Below are 14,330 nucleotides of genomic sequence, written 5' to 3' on the forward strand. Positions count from 1 at the left end.
GCCTATCTGTCCCAAGGCTTAGCTGGGACTCTTCCTTAGATTCCAAAGACAACCCCATATGCTTCCCATAAATTCATTTCTTTTTTAAACTTCCTTAGCCAAAGAACTCCAACTAACACAATACACAATAATTTAAATCAACATGGATTTCATTCCTGGACATTTATAAGTATTGTCATAAACATGACAGTCTTCTGAACGATGTTGCTCTCATGTACATTTGAATGGAATAAAATCCATGAGTTTGAAGGACTATTACCTGCCTAAGGAAGGTGTTGAAATACATGAATCAACCTGTAGTTCATCTGGAACAATTCTGCTTTTCTTGTACACTACAAACAATTTTATATTAGAAAATGTGCTTCTTACTTTTCTTACATGTGGTGATAGAGTTTCACTGCAAGGGCATTTTTTTTTTGCCATTATAAATATTAAATTTTGTTGAGTCAGGAGACATTGTAATAATAATGCCCTCCAAAAAAATAATAATAATGCCCTCCATTTTACAACACTTCATATTGTATAAGAAAATTGTGAATATATCAATTACTCTGTTGTTGATATCACATAGGTGAGGAAACTGAGGCTTACAGAGGTTAAATGAATTTCCCAGTCATGCAGTTGGCAAATGTCGGAACTGGGAGCAGACTCAAGTTTTCTAATCTGAAGTCCAAAGTTAATTTCTTTATATCATTAACAGTCTCCGTCTAAAGGATCTCATAGTAAATGTTACAAAAATAGTGTTCTGAATGTGTCATTCAAGAAAGACCTCATACTGAAGAGTTGATAGATTTATCTCAGATACAGGATTTAGGCAGCCAAATTTCAATCAAGATGCAATTGTGTTTGTAACACATAATAAATTTCTGTTCAAAAGCCTAAATATCACAAGAATAATTAAAGATATATGTTAGATGTTTGATTCTAATAATCTTACAAAATCCCAAAGGGATATTGCATATTATTGTCTATTTTGTTTCTCTGAGATGGAATTAAGATCTCTCAGCCTGCACCTATGAAGTAGACTGATTCTCACCAAGTCTTCACCAATGTGCCTTGGAGAGGAATCTTCCTAATCTCAGAACTAAGCACTGTTATGTGGATGTGAATATAGTAGTGAATAAAATAAAAATCAGGCAAAGTTCCTGAATTTATGGAGTTTATATAGGAATGAACAGAAACTAATTTGTATTAAATTAGGGATATTATAGAGCAGCCTGGATGGCTCAGCAGTTGAGTGCCGCCTTCAGTCCAGGGTGTGATCCTGGAGTCCCGGGATCGAGTCCCACGTCAGGCTCCCTGAATGGAGCCTGTTTCTCCCTCTGTCTGTGTCTCTGCCTCTCTTTCTCTCTCTGTCTCTCATGAATAAAAAAATAAAATCTTTAAAAAATAATAAATAAAAAAATAAATTAGGGGTACCATAGATACTACCTGCTTTCCAACTCTTTTTTTTTAAATAGGATCTCATACATTTCCCTCAAAAATGTAGTATTAAGTGGTAGCAAATACATTTTATCAATAGTTATCTGTTGCTGAATAACAAACTACTCCAAAACTTCATGGATTTAAGCAACAACCAATTATTTATCTGTAATTTCTGTGGGTCAGCAGTTTGGGCTGGGCTTACCTGGATGGTTCTAGTACTGGTCTCAGCTGGGGTCAGTACTGCATTCATGGATAACTGAGAAGTTGCCTAACATTGGTTGTTTTTGTTTTGTTTGTTTTGTTTTCTAGAACAAGTAGAGCAACTGGAAAATGTGTCTATCTTAATCAAGGGTTAGCTTAGTTTCTTCAAATGGTGGCAGTTACAAGATTTTGAAGAGAAGCAAGAGAGTACAAGCCCCAGTTTGCAATCTCTTTTCAAATCCCTGACTACATAATGTTTGTTAATGCCCAGATAGACAAAGTAAGTCATAAGGCCAGCCTGGAGTCTGTAGGAGGTACTACCAATGGGTATGGATAAAAGGAGAAAGATTATTTATAGCCACTTTTTCAATCTACCACAGCTCATTTATTTGTTGGTTGGTTGGTCCATTTTCAATGCTAGACCAGGTTAGGTTCTATGTAACATATGGCATAGGCATGACAATGTAATTTCCATTATAATTGAAAATCAGAAAACTTGAATTATATCTTGTTAAATTATAAATTTAAATTCATAGTCAATTTACAATTAGATGGATGCATTCTAAGCCTTTCAAAAGTCCCTAAATTCATGATACAATATAACCATATAATTTTTTTCCATAAGATAAAATATGCTTCACTACTCATAATCCAGATTAGAGCTACTACCAAACCTAACATTCCATTTTTTAATTCATGCAAATTTTTTTTTCTGGTTAAGAAAAATAAGAAAACAATACTTTCTTAGACCTACTCCCTTTATTCTTGTCCACTATGAGGACTGGTAATTAGCTTTATTTTCAAAGCCATTTTTATACACAAAGACTTATTACACACACATTACTCCACAGACATGACACTGCTCTCCCTTCAATTCATTTAGTTTTCATGAGTAGATACAACAAAGACAGCATAATACCATAAAGCAACCAAGAAGTTAGGGGGTCAACTAGATGCACTCAGTAGTTGAATGACTTTTTCCTACATATCAAGTCTCTCCAAACATGCAAGTCATTGAAGGGCTCAGCCAAATCACTGATGACTACACAACGTAACTTTAGGGATCAACACAAAAAAATTGAAACCAAGAATATTAAGTCTATAAACACCAAGATTATATACTATTTTATTCCTCATAATCAAGAACAAATTTAAATATTTGAGTACATATGAATATATAGGTATACATAAATGCTGGCCCATGTTTTAATACAAGAAGTTATATTATATGATGTATAACTTGTTTTTAATTATGCCAACATTATCTGAAACCTCTAAAATGTTATACCTGCAAGGAATTTACTTCTACCAACTATTACCAAAGAAATACTCTGTCAGACTACTTAAGTGTTTCTTTCATAATTCCCAGCACCTACCAGTGAGGTTTGCATATATCTAACATATGCTTCCATATGGCCTATCGTTCAAGGATCGTAGCTCCTTCCTTATAAGTATTTTAATAATGTCCTTTCATCTAGTGTCCTTTCAGTGTCCTTTGGTAAATGCCTGTTACAACTCTATCCAACATTAACTACACAGTTAAAAAATAAAAAGAGCTATTAAACTATTTATTCAGCATAAAATGTGATGAAACTTTTCTCTGCCACATTAAAAAAAAAGTAAGTCTCAACCACCAAACAAAAATGAGACAGTGGTAGCTAAAGAGTAGCTTTGTTGGCCAATAGAGGAGTCACAAAGGAAATGTCTGGGAAAGCACTTTGATCTCTGCTGGATATGCCTACCATGGTTAGCATGCGATGCTTCTCCCTTTACATAGAGGGAAGACTCAGGAAACTTCTCCACACTGTTGGTAAGGTCAGACAACTGTGGGGGGTGGTGCTGGGAAATGATTGGCAAGTGTACTGGATTTTCTCTTTCTGCCACACCATGTAGTCAGCTGCTTTCTAGTGTCCTTGATATACTGCACTTTTCCCCATAGTTCATAGCACCCTCCAACAAGGTCACACATCTACACTCTGTTATTCTATAAAGATAATAAAGAAACACTGTAACGTGCTCCATTTGGACAGCCTTCTCAGTGAGGCAAAACAGATGTCAAGAGAGGAGGACTATCAATCTAAAGCTAAAGTGAGAGGAGAAAAATTAAAATAAAAACTTCAAAATAAATCATTCACTAGGGAGTCAGTAGATGATAGAATATGACAAAGTGGAGTGGCAGCTCCAGGGAGGAAGCTCAAGACAGGCTCAAGATCCTGTTTCAGAACCAGAGTGCATTCAAAGTGTCAAAAGCGCCTCATTTTAAACAGGATCATCTGTGGATCCACAAAGGAATTGTGGGAGGTAGAAATTCCTATGAAACTAATCATGGTACTCCATTGGTCTCTTTAGAAAGACATATCCAAAAGCTAGTTATGAATCTATAATCAGCACAGATTCAAATGCATCCTTCCCATGCTCCAAACTACCAACGCTATCTCTGAGCCCTCCACCTATCTGTGCAAATGCTATGTTGTATTTCTCTCTGTGCATTTTCTTTCCTCCCTCTCTGTCTCCCCTCCTCCTCTCTCTCACTCCTTTTTGTTCCATAAACAGATAAATAAGAAAGAAATTGGATGATAGTTTTCTTTCTGTTTTTTGTTTTGTTTTTTAATCTCCCCCTTTAAACTGCAAGGTCTGGCAAGAAGAAATGTTGTATGCTTTTCTTTTTTTTAACTTTTTTTTTTTTGAGAAAGAGAGGTGTGGGGAGGGTACAGTGGGAAGGGCAGAGGGAGAGGGAGAGAGAATCTTAAGCAGGCTCCACACCCAGTGTGCAGCCTGACTCAGGGTTCAATCTCATAACCCTAAGATCATGACCTGAACTGAAATCGAGTTGGAGGCTTACCAGAGTGAGCCACCCAGATGACCCCATATATGATTTTTAATGCCACACACCCATGTGCTTAATTCATATGGTGGCTGCTGAGAAATTCTTTTGCACTGTCTGATTAAATGATTCAAGAGTTTTAGACTTCTTTTACAAAACATACTGGAAAATATGCATGTAACAGAATATATACAATGAGAACCAAGTGCTTTTGAATGTTTTCAGAAGAAAGATGCCAAACCCTGCTTGGCAAAGACATGTGACTTCATTTTCTTTCAATGGCACTTCAAGAGGCACAACAGAGGCCAAAATTTAATATTTTTTTAAAAAATAGAAAAATACTCAGAATCAGCGGTTCATTTCTGTTTTTGTAAGTTCTATATTTTGGCACCAGAGAAATTATATTGCTGGGGCAAGATGATCACCCTGTTCTTGATTCTGTGGCATATAATTTGAAGATTTCATAGCACTGAATAATAGCTAGCATCTGATTCAGTTAATGTTCAAAAAGCTCTGGTTAAGCAAAGAATCCATCTGGCCTGAATCAAACTGGGTGAGAGCTTACCAGAGAACCAGGGGGGAGAACTACTCTGTTGGGACATTTGAAACTGTCCAGCTCTCTAAGGAGGTAAAATTCCAAGGAAAGAGGTAGTTTATCTAATTTGAGTCTCATTTATAAGGCCCCAAGGGTAGAGAACTAGTAATGACCTAAGTCAAAACCCCATTTCTGTAGATTCATGCAAGACCATACCTCAATTATCTTACATGACAAGTGGCCTCCTCTGCATCAGTCCTATAGCACCACAACCAATATTATTCTCACCCTTTATCAAAATAAGAAGTTCCATGTATCCCAAGATCACTTGCCCTTGCATCTCATGGTACCTATGCCCAGAAGCTCTTAGTATTTACAGCCTATTTAAATTGAAGTCCATTTAACTTTATATTCTAAAACACAATCCATGAATTATCTGAAAATCATAAATGTGATTTAAGGAAGACCTACAGTATGACGACTTGTAATTTAGATTTGAATAAATTGCATTAAAAAAATAAGAAAATACTTCAAGGATGCAAGTCGAAGCAACACAATTACTTTTTCTTTCAGGTCTAAATAAGGCAATAATTTACTTAAAAGCATATCTGCTTTAAATATTGATGTAGTCTCAAGAGATGATAGAATGCCTTTCTGGGTTTAAGTTTAATCAGCAGCACAGAGACAACAAACCATTCATTTCCATATCCAGATAATGCAAAACAGTTACTTCATCTCAAGGCCTGTTGAGAGGCCAATAAAGTCACTGTATTGCATTAACTAGCACCTCTGGGCCTCTAGATGGTGGTTGTAAAATTGTAAGTGTTTGGATGAACACTTCACAGGATTTGATGATGAGTGCTTTTCACAGTAGAAAATGTGAGTCACACCACTTTTACAAGGGTATCTGCCTCATGAAGAAAGCCTGAAAAACTGGAATGAAATGTTAGCTTTGCCAGAAGAGTATCAGGAGGCATACCAAAAGACAACATGTGAAACCACGTAAGTTAAACTGTATAAATCAAAGTTCCATTTAGCTGTTTAGAAAACTGGCTTTGGCACCAAGTTCTTTATTGTCCTGAGCAACAATAGTATGAACCAGAATGGTTGCTATGAAAGTTTAAAGTTTATAGAGCTCCTCAGCATATATTCCCTCTCTAGATATTATGCTTTATCATGGCTGAAAATGATAGGAAAATGTTGCTATCATTTTCAGCCAATGATTTGGAGTCTGTCAGTAAGGCTGAAAATGTTTCAGTCATTTTCAGCTAAACATTATTCACATAAATATATTTAATTACATTTAAATATTGTGTGATACCTCATGCCAAGTGAAGCTTTACATCTGTATGACTGCGATGGGGGTGGCCTTATTTATCTATTTGCCATGCAGCAAATCAGCAATTAAACAGGTTTCTATTTTATAATCAATTCAAATGTATTTCACATTAGGTATAAAGTTATGGTAATTTGAGAAGATTGTTAAAACAAATATAAAAATCCAAGAAATGAAAATTTGCTTCCATAACTAAATTATTAATGTTTGAGGAATTGACTCAAACTTAACAAAGGCATTTCTAAAAAAAATTTTTTTTAATACATTTTTGATTTTTTAGCTGCTGGTTTTTCTGAGTAAGTTTCCCTAACAGATAACATTTTTAACTTCATTAGGAAATTTTACCTTTATAAATATTAGGTTTTTAAATAATCAAGTTGGGACTTAAAATAGGATAAATATAAGGAACTTTTAAAATAGTAAGTACTTTCATTATCTTTACTTTGAATTTTTGCATTTTTCCTTTAAATAAAAATGTTTTCTGTTTATGCAGCTATATATAATTTTTTAAAAGAGGAAATGTATGTAGAAGTAGGCTTCTAAAAATCCACAAGGAAAGACAATTTTAACATATTTCAGAGATGCTATACTTCCTTTATTTTGGTTTCCACATGAACCTAAATCTTTTTGTTTATAATCAACAACAGAAAAAAAAGGATAATGAAAATAAAGTGCCTATCAACATTTTTATTGAGGAGTATAATTTAAATGTAAATCACAGAAGCATAGTAGATGTTGTCCATTAAAAGTCCAATTCCAGTTCTAGAAGTCACATTCCCAGAAACCTAACATCTATTTTACAGTAGCAGGTCCAGATCTGTTTTCTGAAATGACACACAGTATAGATAATCTTCACACCTGTCACTTACTCACAGACTTCAATAGAAGAAAAAAAATGTGGAGAGGAAAAAGTAAACAATACCACAACACGATTACCAGTCCTAGATTTTATAAGCCAGGTTATAACAATGATTTTCTCAGTCACTGTCTCTTGCTAAGAATTCAAAAAGTTTACATAGCTGTAAAAAAATGTACCAGCTAGTATCTGAATTATGTGCTCTTTTCCCTGGGCCAAATTTAACCCTATTGCTTTCTCACCAATGATGTGGATATTAAACAATTCTAGTAAGTAAAAATGACTTCATTATGAATATAACAATCTCTGATTTGTTTAAATTAATTACTTTTAAAACTCTTTAGTCTAATATTTTTATATTGCATCCCCAAAAATACATTTCCCTTCAATTTATAACATATATGGCTTTCAGGATACTAGATAGCTGAAAAAGTGAGACTTTTTTTCTTAAACGGGGTGTTTTTAATTTAATATTCAAAACTGAATTACCATTAACATGTAAAAAGTAAATGCACATTCCAAAAAGCAAAAGTAAATTCGTTACCAAAAATCAGGTGCTAGAGACCACATGAAGGCACACAGCTGCTTGCAAAATCACATGTGTATGATGAAAAAATAGTAATCAGATTAGTTTCCCAAAACATAAGATTTTTACTGAAGGTGACTTTTCCACAGCATCAACAACTTCAGAACATTTATCCTGATGTTTGAAAACTGTAATTAAAATAAGTAGATATTCTGGTATCTTTAAACAGATTCCAATGTCCCCAGCACCTTACAAATAAATAATTCAAATTCTTAATTTTTAGGGTCAAACGCCAATGACTTTCAACAACCAAAAAGTAAAGGATTAAAATGCTTCTCTAGTGACACTGGATAAATATCACTGAGTCTTCTGTAAGCACATTAAATTAGAAAATGATGACAGAAAGAATCTATGCAATTTCAAATTTGTTTCATGAGGAGATAACGTCTATGTAGAAATGGGAAAGTTACTATTTTCTATTTGAAATCAGAATGCATTATAACATTTTCCACTCATTTTAGCTTCAGAATCCTTTGAAAGAGGTAGATCTGGATCCAACCCTTCCTCAGCTGTGAAAGCTGCTATTTTTGAATTGAAAGTCCACACTTAATAAGTCCGTTTGTCTTCCTCAAGGGCTCTTTCCCAGAAAAGCCTCAGTTGAACCTCAGGCCTAACATGTATATATGTGCATTCAAAAGTGATGGTTTCACCAAAATTCTTGTTTCTGGCCACACCAACCCATGGTATGTATAGAAAGGCTTTGTCTCTATCCATTCCCAGGTCTTGGTCTTGTAAGTCAATGCCTTAATGATATTTGAAAAGATAAGTTTACCAAACAAATGGCAGAGTCTTCATCAACTTTTGATCAGGGATCACAAAAGTAAGAAGGAGTTTACATGAATCTGACCAAAAAATATTGGCCATAGTTTGAAAGGATTACCATAGAAAAAAAGTACTGCCACCCTAAATGGCCAAGATTTAGCTCAGAGATAAAGCTTATAACACTTTCATAGTTTAAAGAAAAAGAAAAAGAAAACATACACAATATTTTCCCGGCACCATCCACTTATCCTATACCCATAAGAAAAAGCTCACTCTTTCTAAAATACTTTACTTCCTATGCTACATGCCAGCTGTGACCGAGATTGGTATATGCTCACTTGATGCTTTCCCTTTGCCTAGGTACTAAGGTACTAAATCTACACTTCAGTTCTCTATAATTCTTGCAATGTTTTTTCATCTCTGCTCACACACTCTTAAGAAAAGTGTGTCTTCTTCATGCTTTCTCTTCTCTCTGACCATGAGTTGGAGGAAACCCAGCAAACTCCTCTAAGTTTCTAGATGAGAGATATAGAGCCAAAGTATGAAAGGGAGCTAGGTCCCTGAGTGACCACATGGAACAGAGTCTCTGTCCTCTGCTGGCATTGAACTTTGACAAAAGCAGAAAATATACTCTTAATCTATTAAGTTTCCTCAGGTTTGGAGGTCATTTGTTACAGCATTTAGCATATCCTAATTAAGCAATTTCCCCCATAAAGCATTGTCACAGTCAAGCATATTGTCTTACTCTTTGAATTTCTAAAAAAAAAAAAACATATTTTGTTAACTGTTTTATTGTCATGGAAAGAATCTACCATGGTCAAATCAACAGGAAGTTTACAAAGTGCCTCTCAGCTGGAGTTATTCTTTGCTTCTTTTTCATTCATGATTCATCCAATGACCACTTTAAAACCATTAATTCTTGCTACTATAATTTACTTGCAAGGATGGAGAAGTCCTTACAAGAGGATAATGACATTGGAGTTACACAGAGAGGCTGGCAGTATGAAACAGAAATGAGATTACGTTATACTGAACTATATAACTATGATTTCCGAATCACAGAAGTGTTAAATATGTTATGTCACTAATTTTGGTCTTGTTGGAAATTTTCATTGCTCTACAGTACAATAAACTATTCCACAAACCAGAGATATGTGGCGGGAAAAGGAAATTCAAGTAGCTGAGTGGAATTAGCCTTATCTTGTAGATATTGCAGGGTTTCCTACATTTAATCTTTATAAGCAGTGTGTTACAACCTTGGGGATGAAAAACACGGGGAACACATTAGAAACTTAAATTCCACTGTCTGACATACTGGAATTTTCAACCATTGTTTTCAGCTGGAAAAGTATAAAATAATAAACTTAGATGTTCTAAATGTGGCCTTTGGAGCTTTCTTTGTTGATGCTATCATGGGCACACATATTAAAAGTGAAATGGAAGATGAATAGTTTACAGGGTAAAGAAATATTTTCCATCTTCACAATCTATGGTTTCAGGGCTCCCCTAAGGCTTTAAAATGAAGTCTACTTGGTGGTCTCAACTCTAACCCCTGGAGAATGTATTCCACATCTCCAACACAGAACACCTGATTCTGCAAAATTTGACACTTCTCGGCAGCCTCCACACAGAAGAAACTGAGGACTTGACATGCATGGAAATTAAATTATCTTCCACCCCTAGAGACATACTGTCCTCCCAGGTCAGGGTTACATTAAGGTCAAATGAAGGAGCTCAAATTTCAACCAATTCTGCACTAGCTGTGAATCGACAGAAAACACATCCTTTTGAGTTCCTGACAATCTGCTACATTTTGCACAATCCATCAAAAATAAGAATAGAATAAGGACACCAAATAAATCACTTTAAAGCAAAAATAGTTCTGTTTTATCAGTCTAGGTCAATATCTTAAAAACTAGGATTGCCTCTAACATGTGAGTTTCCCATTAGTTTGCAAATGTGTAAATAAATTCTGAGACAGTTATAAAAATTCAGTCTTGCTGGTAAGACTAACTGTTCAATTAACCTTCATAGGAACTTAGGAGTTGTTCACTTGGTGCTGTTGATTACTAATCAACAAGTAATGGCTGAATGGCTTACATGTAGCTAAAAACAGATTGAGATTGTAGGACTCATCATTAATGCCTCAATGAAAATATAGAAGCACTTAAAATATGAGATATGTCCTTTTAATGAAAATTAATCATTGATATTTATGAGTGCCCCTTGAATACATAATTATGTTAGACTTATTTAAATGTTATATATTTTCTAAGATAATTCTTACTGCTGAAAGTAGACTAACTTTTCCACTTGCACTCAGTTCCTGCTCAGCTGATATGTCCAGCCACCCATTGGCTACAACAGGATAAACTTTAACCAAACGGAAAGTTAAGATTATATATATTACCCTGGTGCAATAGAATATTTTCAGCTCATTCAGAACACATTACATTTCCCACACACAGGCAAAGTTTGGAGCATTCGATGAAATTATGCCTAGAAATTAAGGTGATTTGTTTCAAAGCCCTTGAAGACACCCAGACTTTGAATGTAGAAGTTATGAAAGTCTTATGGTTTCCTAGAGATTACCTATTCCATTCTTCTTTATTCTTTGTGCTGCCTCAGCACAGCCTAATTATTTTGTAAGAGACATAACATCATGAAGCAAGCCCTCTCTCCTTCCTCACTGGAGTTTACGGCAGTATTAAGCTGTGGAAACACAGCCTCCCTTGGAAGACCCAAATGGCTTAAACTGTGCCATTAGAGGTAGCATACGGTAAATCCAAGAAGAACGTATGGATCTGGGGATCCCTGGGTGGCTCAGTGGTTTAGTGCCTGCCTTCGGCCCCAGGGCATGATCCTGAGTCCTGGGATCAAGTCCCACATCAGGCTCCCTGCATGGAGCCTGCTTCTCCCTCTGCCTGTGTCTCTGCCTCTCTCTCTCTTTGTGTCTCTCATGAATAAATAAATAAAATCTTAAAAAAGAAAAGAACGTGTGCATCTTCTGAACCCATTCTGTGCACATAGGGCTTGAAACCATATCATCATCATCATCAAGCTCTTTGATCAACTGCAATCACACTTTAATGATCTGTTATATCAAACTGTCAAGCTTCTTACCACAAGAATTTCATGTTTTGGGCATTATATATCTACTGGTTGAAAATTCTTATTTTCCATTTTAGGCAAATGAAAAGACTGATTATTAAGCAGTCTTCTTTTGTGAAGGTTAGCTGAATCACATGTTATCTTTATACTGTTCTTGTTAATCTGTTTGTGGAACATTGTCATTTCTTTGTATTCCTCTTTCTTAGGTATCCTTTTTCCTCCACTGAATTCTGAAAGTGAGAAGTACATATGGCTATGTAACTCTTCTTAAAATGGAAAAGAAGCATTTTAAGCATTTTCAACCAGTAGATATATAATATAAATGGATTTTATGCATATATATGTAACAAAATGATTAAATGTGATATCATCAAATTACTTAAAAAGTCAAGCTCAGTTTTCCGTCTCTGTGGTTTATCAGCACATCCCCATTAGACCAAAGGGAATTTCTCCCATCTTATTCCAAAGAGGCTTTCCTCCAACCTAGTGTTTTCAAGAAGATTTCTTTGCATGGGAAATTTTTCCTATAATGTGTCTAGGACACAAGCTTAATCTAGTCCACTTTGTTTCTGAAAATCATTATCCTCAGGGCTGCATGGACTTTAGAATCCTATATGTCCAAATGTGTACATTGATAGGGCTTTCTGGTTAAAACTGCAAAGCCTTTGCAAAAGGTCCCTCCAAAATGAGTAGAGGCAGCAGTGGCGATCACTTTGCTAGAGGCAGCACCCATGGAGAGCTATACTGCCTGGGAACCCCCAAGCTCCAGATCCCATTAGCATCATGCAAAGACAAAGTTAAGCTGGCTTTTGGCCCTCCAGGAAAACTGAAACTAATCTGGTCAAAGCACAAAAGCACAGAAAGTTCCTGTTACCAAAAGATAAATACTTGTTCTCTGACCAAATAGTACAAATTGCTTGCTCCCTTCTTTTATTCTAATTCAATTGTAATAAATGCTGATTATAAAAAAAATATAGATAGAGATACAGGCACCTTTCCCCAATACCTCAGTCCTCACCAGAAATAACTCTTACCATTTCTATGCAGATAGATAGATAGATAGATAGATAGATAGATAACAGTAATAGCCAAAATTTATATAATAGTTGCCATGTGCCAGGATTTGTGCCAAGCACTAGTATAGATGCCAAGTCACTTATTTCTTATAATAAACCAATAGAAACTATTCTTACCTACATTTTACAGATAACTAAACTGAGCTGTAAAAAAATAAGTGATTTGTCCAAGTTACACAGCTAGTGAGAGACCCAGCTGTAATTTGAATCCAAGCACTTTTATTCCAGATTCTATGTTTAAACACGATATAATACCATCTCTCAGTAGACAAAATGACAGAGCTAGGGTGCAAGTGGAGGTAGAGGCAGAGATACCAATACTGGCCACATGTGGATTTGACAGTAGAGAAAGAGGTCAGTAGAGGTATAGAAGTGGGTATAGATGTAGACTATAAGCATAGACATAGATGTAGCTCAAGATGATTTGTATTACTTTCTTTCTTACATTTATAGGACCATTCTCTCCATTATTCAGGGATTTTCTTTCCCTTAATTCTTGTTTGTTGAGGCATAATCTAGTCATAAAGCATTAAAACTATTTAATGGTAGATTTCTATGAATTTAGTCTACTGTTGTATAATCACCACCACAGTAAAAATATAGAATATTTCCATTATGCCAAAGGGTTCCCTTATGTTACTTTGAAGTCAGCCTTTCCACCCACCTCCAGGCCATGGCAACGATTGATCTGCTGTCTTTGAGACCTAATATATTTTGGAAATTATTCTACAGGGATGGTAAGAGTGGAATAAATTCCAGTGATTTTACAAAATATAATCTGCGTAAGATAAACTGTGACTTATGTGAACTGTGTTTATAACAGAATTGCACAGTACATCGGAGATAGGGTTACAGAATAGATTTATATAATAGTTATTTTATATTTGTCTATTTCAAAATTTATGGCAAATGCTAAAAAGAGCAGTATGGACCACAATTCTCTCTGAAAGGATTACCAAGCATTGGTAAGAGGAAATAACAGCTGTCCGTTTGCCTTCCTTCAGCTTGCTGAAAAGCAAAGGAGATAGTTAATAAAAATTAGCGAGAAAAAAGTGGAAAAGGAAAGAAACATTAAAAACATGGTAAACAATTTTGCAAAGCTTAAAAACTACTTAAATAAGCTTCCTGTGGATGATGGTATAAAAATGAATTGCAGAGTTTAGAAAAAAAATGAATTGCAGAGTTTTTTCAAGGCCTGCTCTTCAGCTAAGAGGCTGGTTCTGAAAATAAAAAAGAACAGCCAGAAGACAAAGGACTTGGACAATTTTAGGGGGGATTTTCATCCTCATAGGTTTCTGATGCCAAAAACGGAAGAAGTTTTGAATACTTTCTTCAGCAAAGCACAACCATGACCCTCACATATCAAATTTAATATTCTCATTTAGCATTTCATAAGCTTCTACAAGGTTCCAAAGAAGAACAAGTACATTTTTTCCTTCCAGATTAATTTTTTTGGCAAACTGGAATGTGCCCAAAGGAATCCATAAGCCGCATTCATTCACACATGGAAAGAAAGAAAGCTGAAGTTCTTGATTAACAAGTTGATAAATCGTAACCTAGCCAGCAGCTGGTTTTCGTGGAGTTGCGTTGCTGTATATTGAAATGACAGAAGCAAAAT

This window comes from Nyctereutes procyonoides, unplaced genomic scaffold, assembly GCF_905146905.1.
Source record: "Nyctereutes procyonoides isolate TBG_1078 unplaced genomic scaffold, NYPRO_anot_genome, whole genome shotgun sequence".
NCBI classification, from domain to species: Eukaryota; Metazoa; Chordata; class Mammalia; order Carnivora; family Canidae; genus Nyctereutes; species Nyctereutes procyonoides.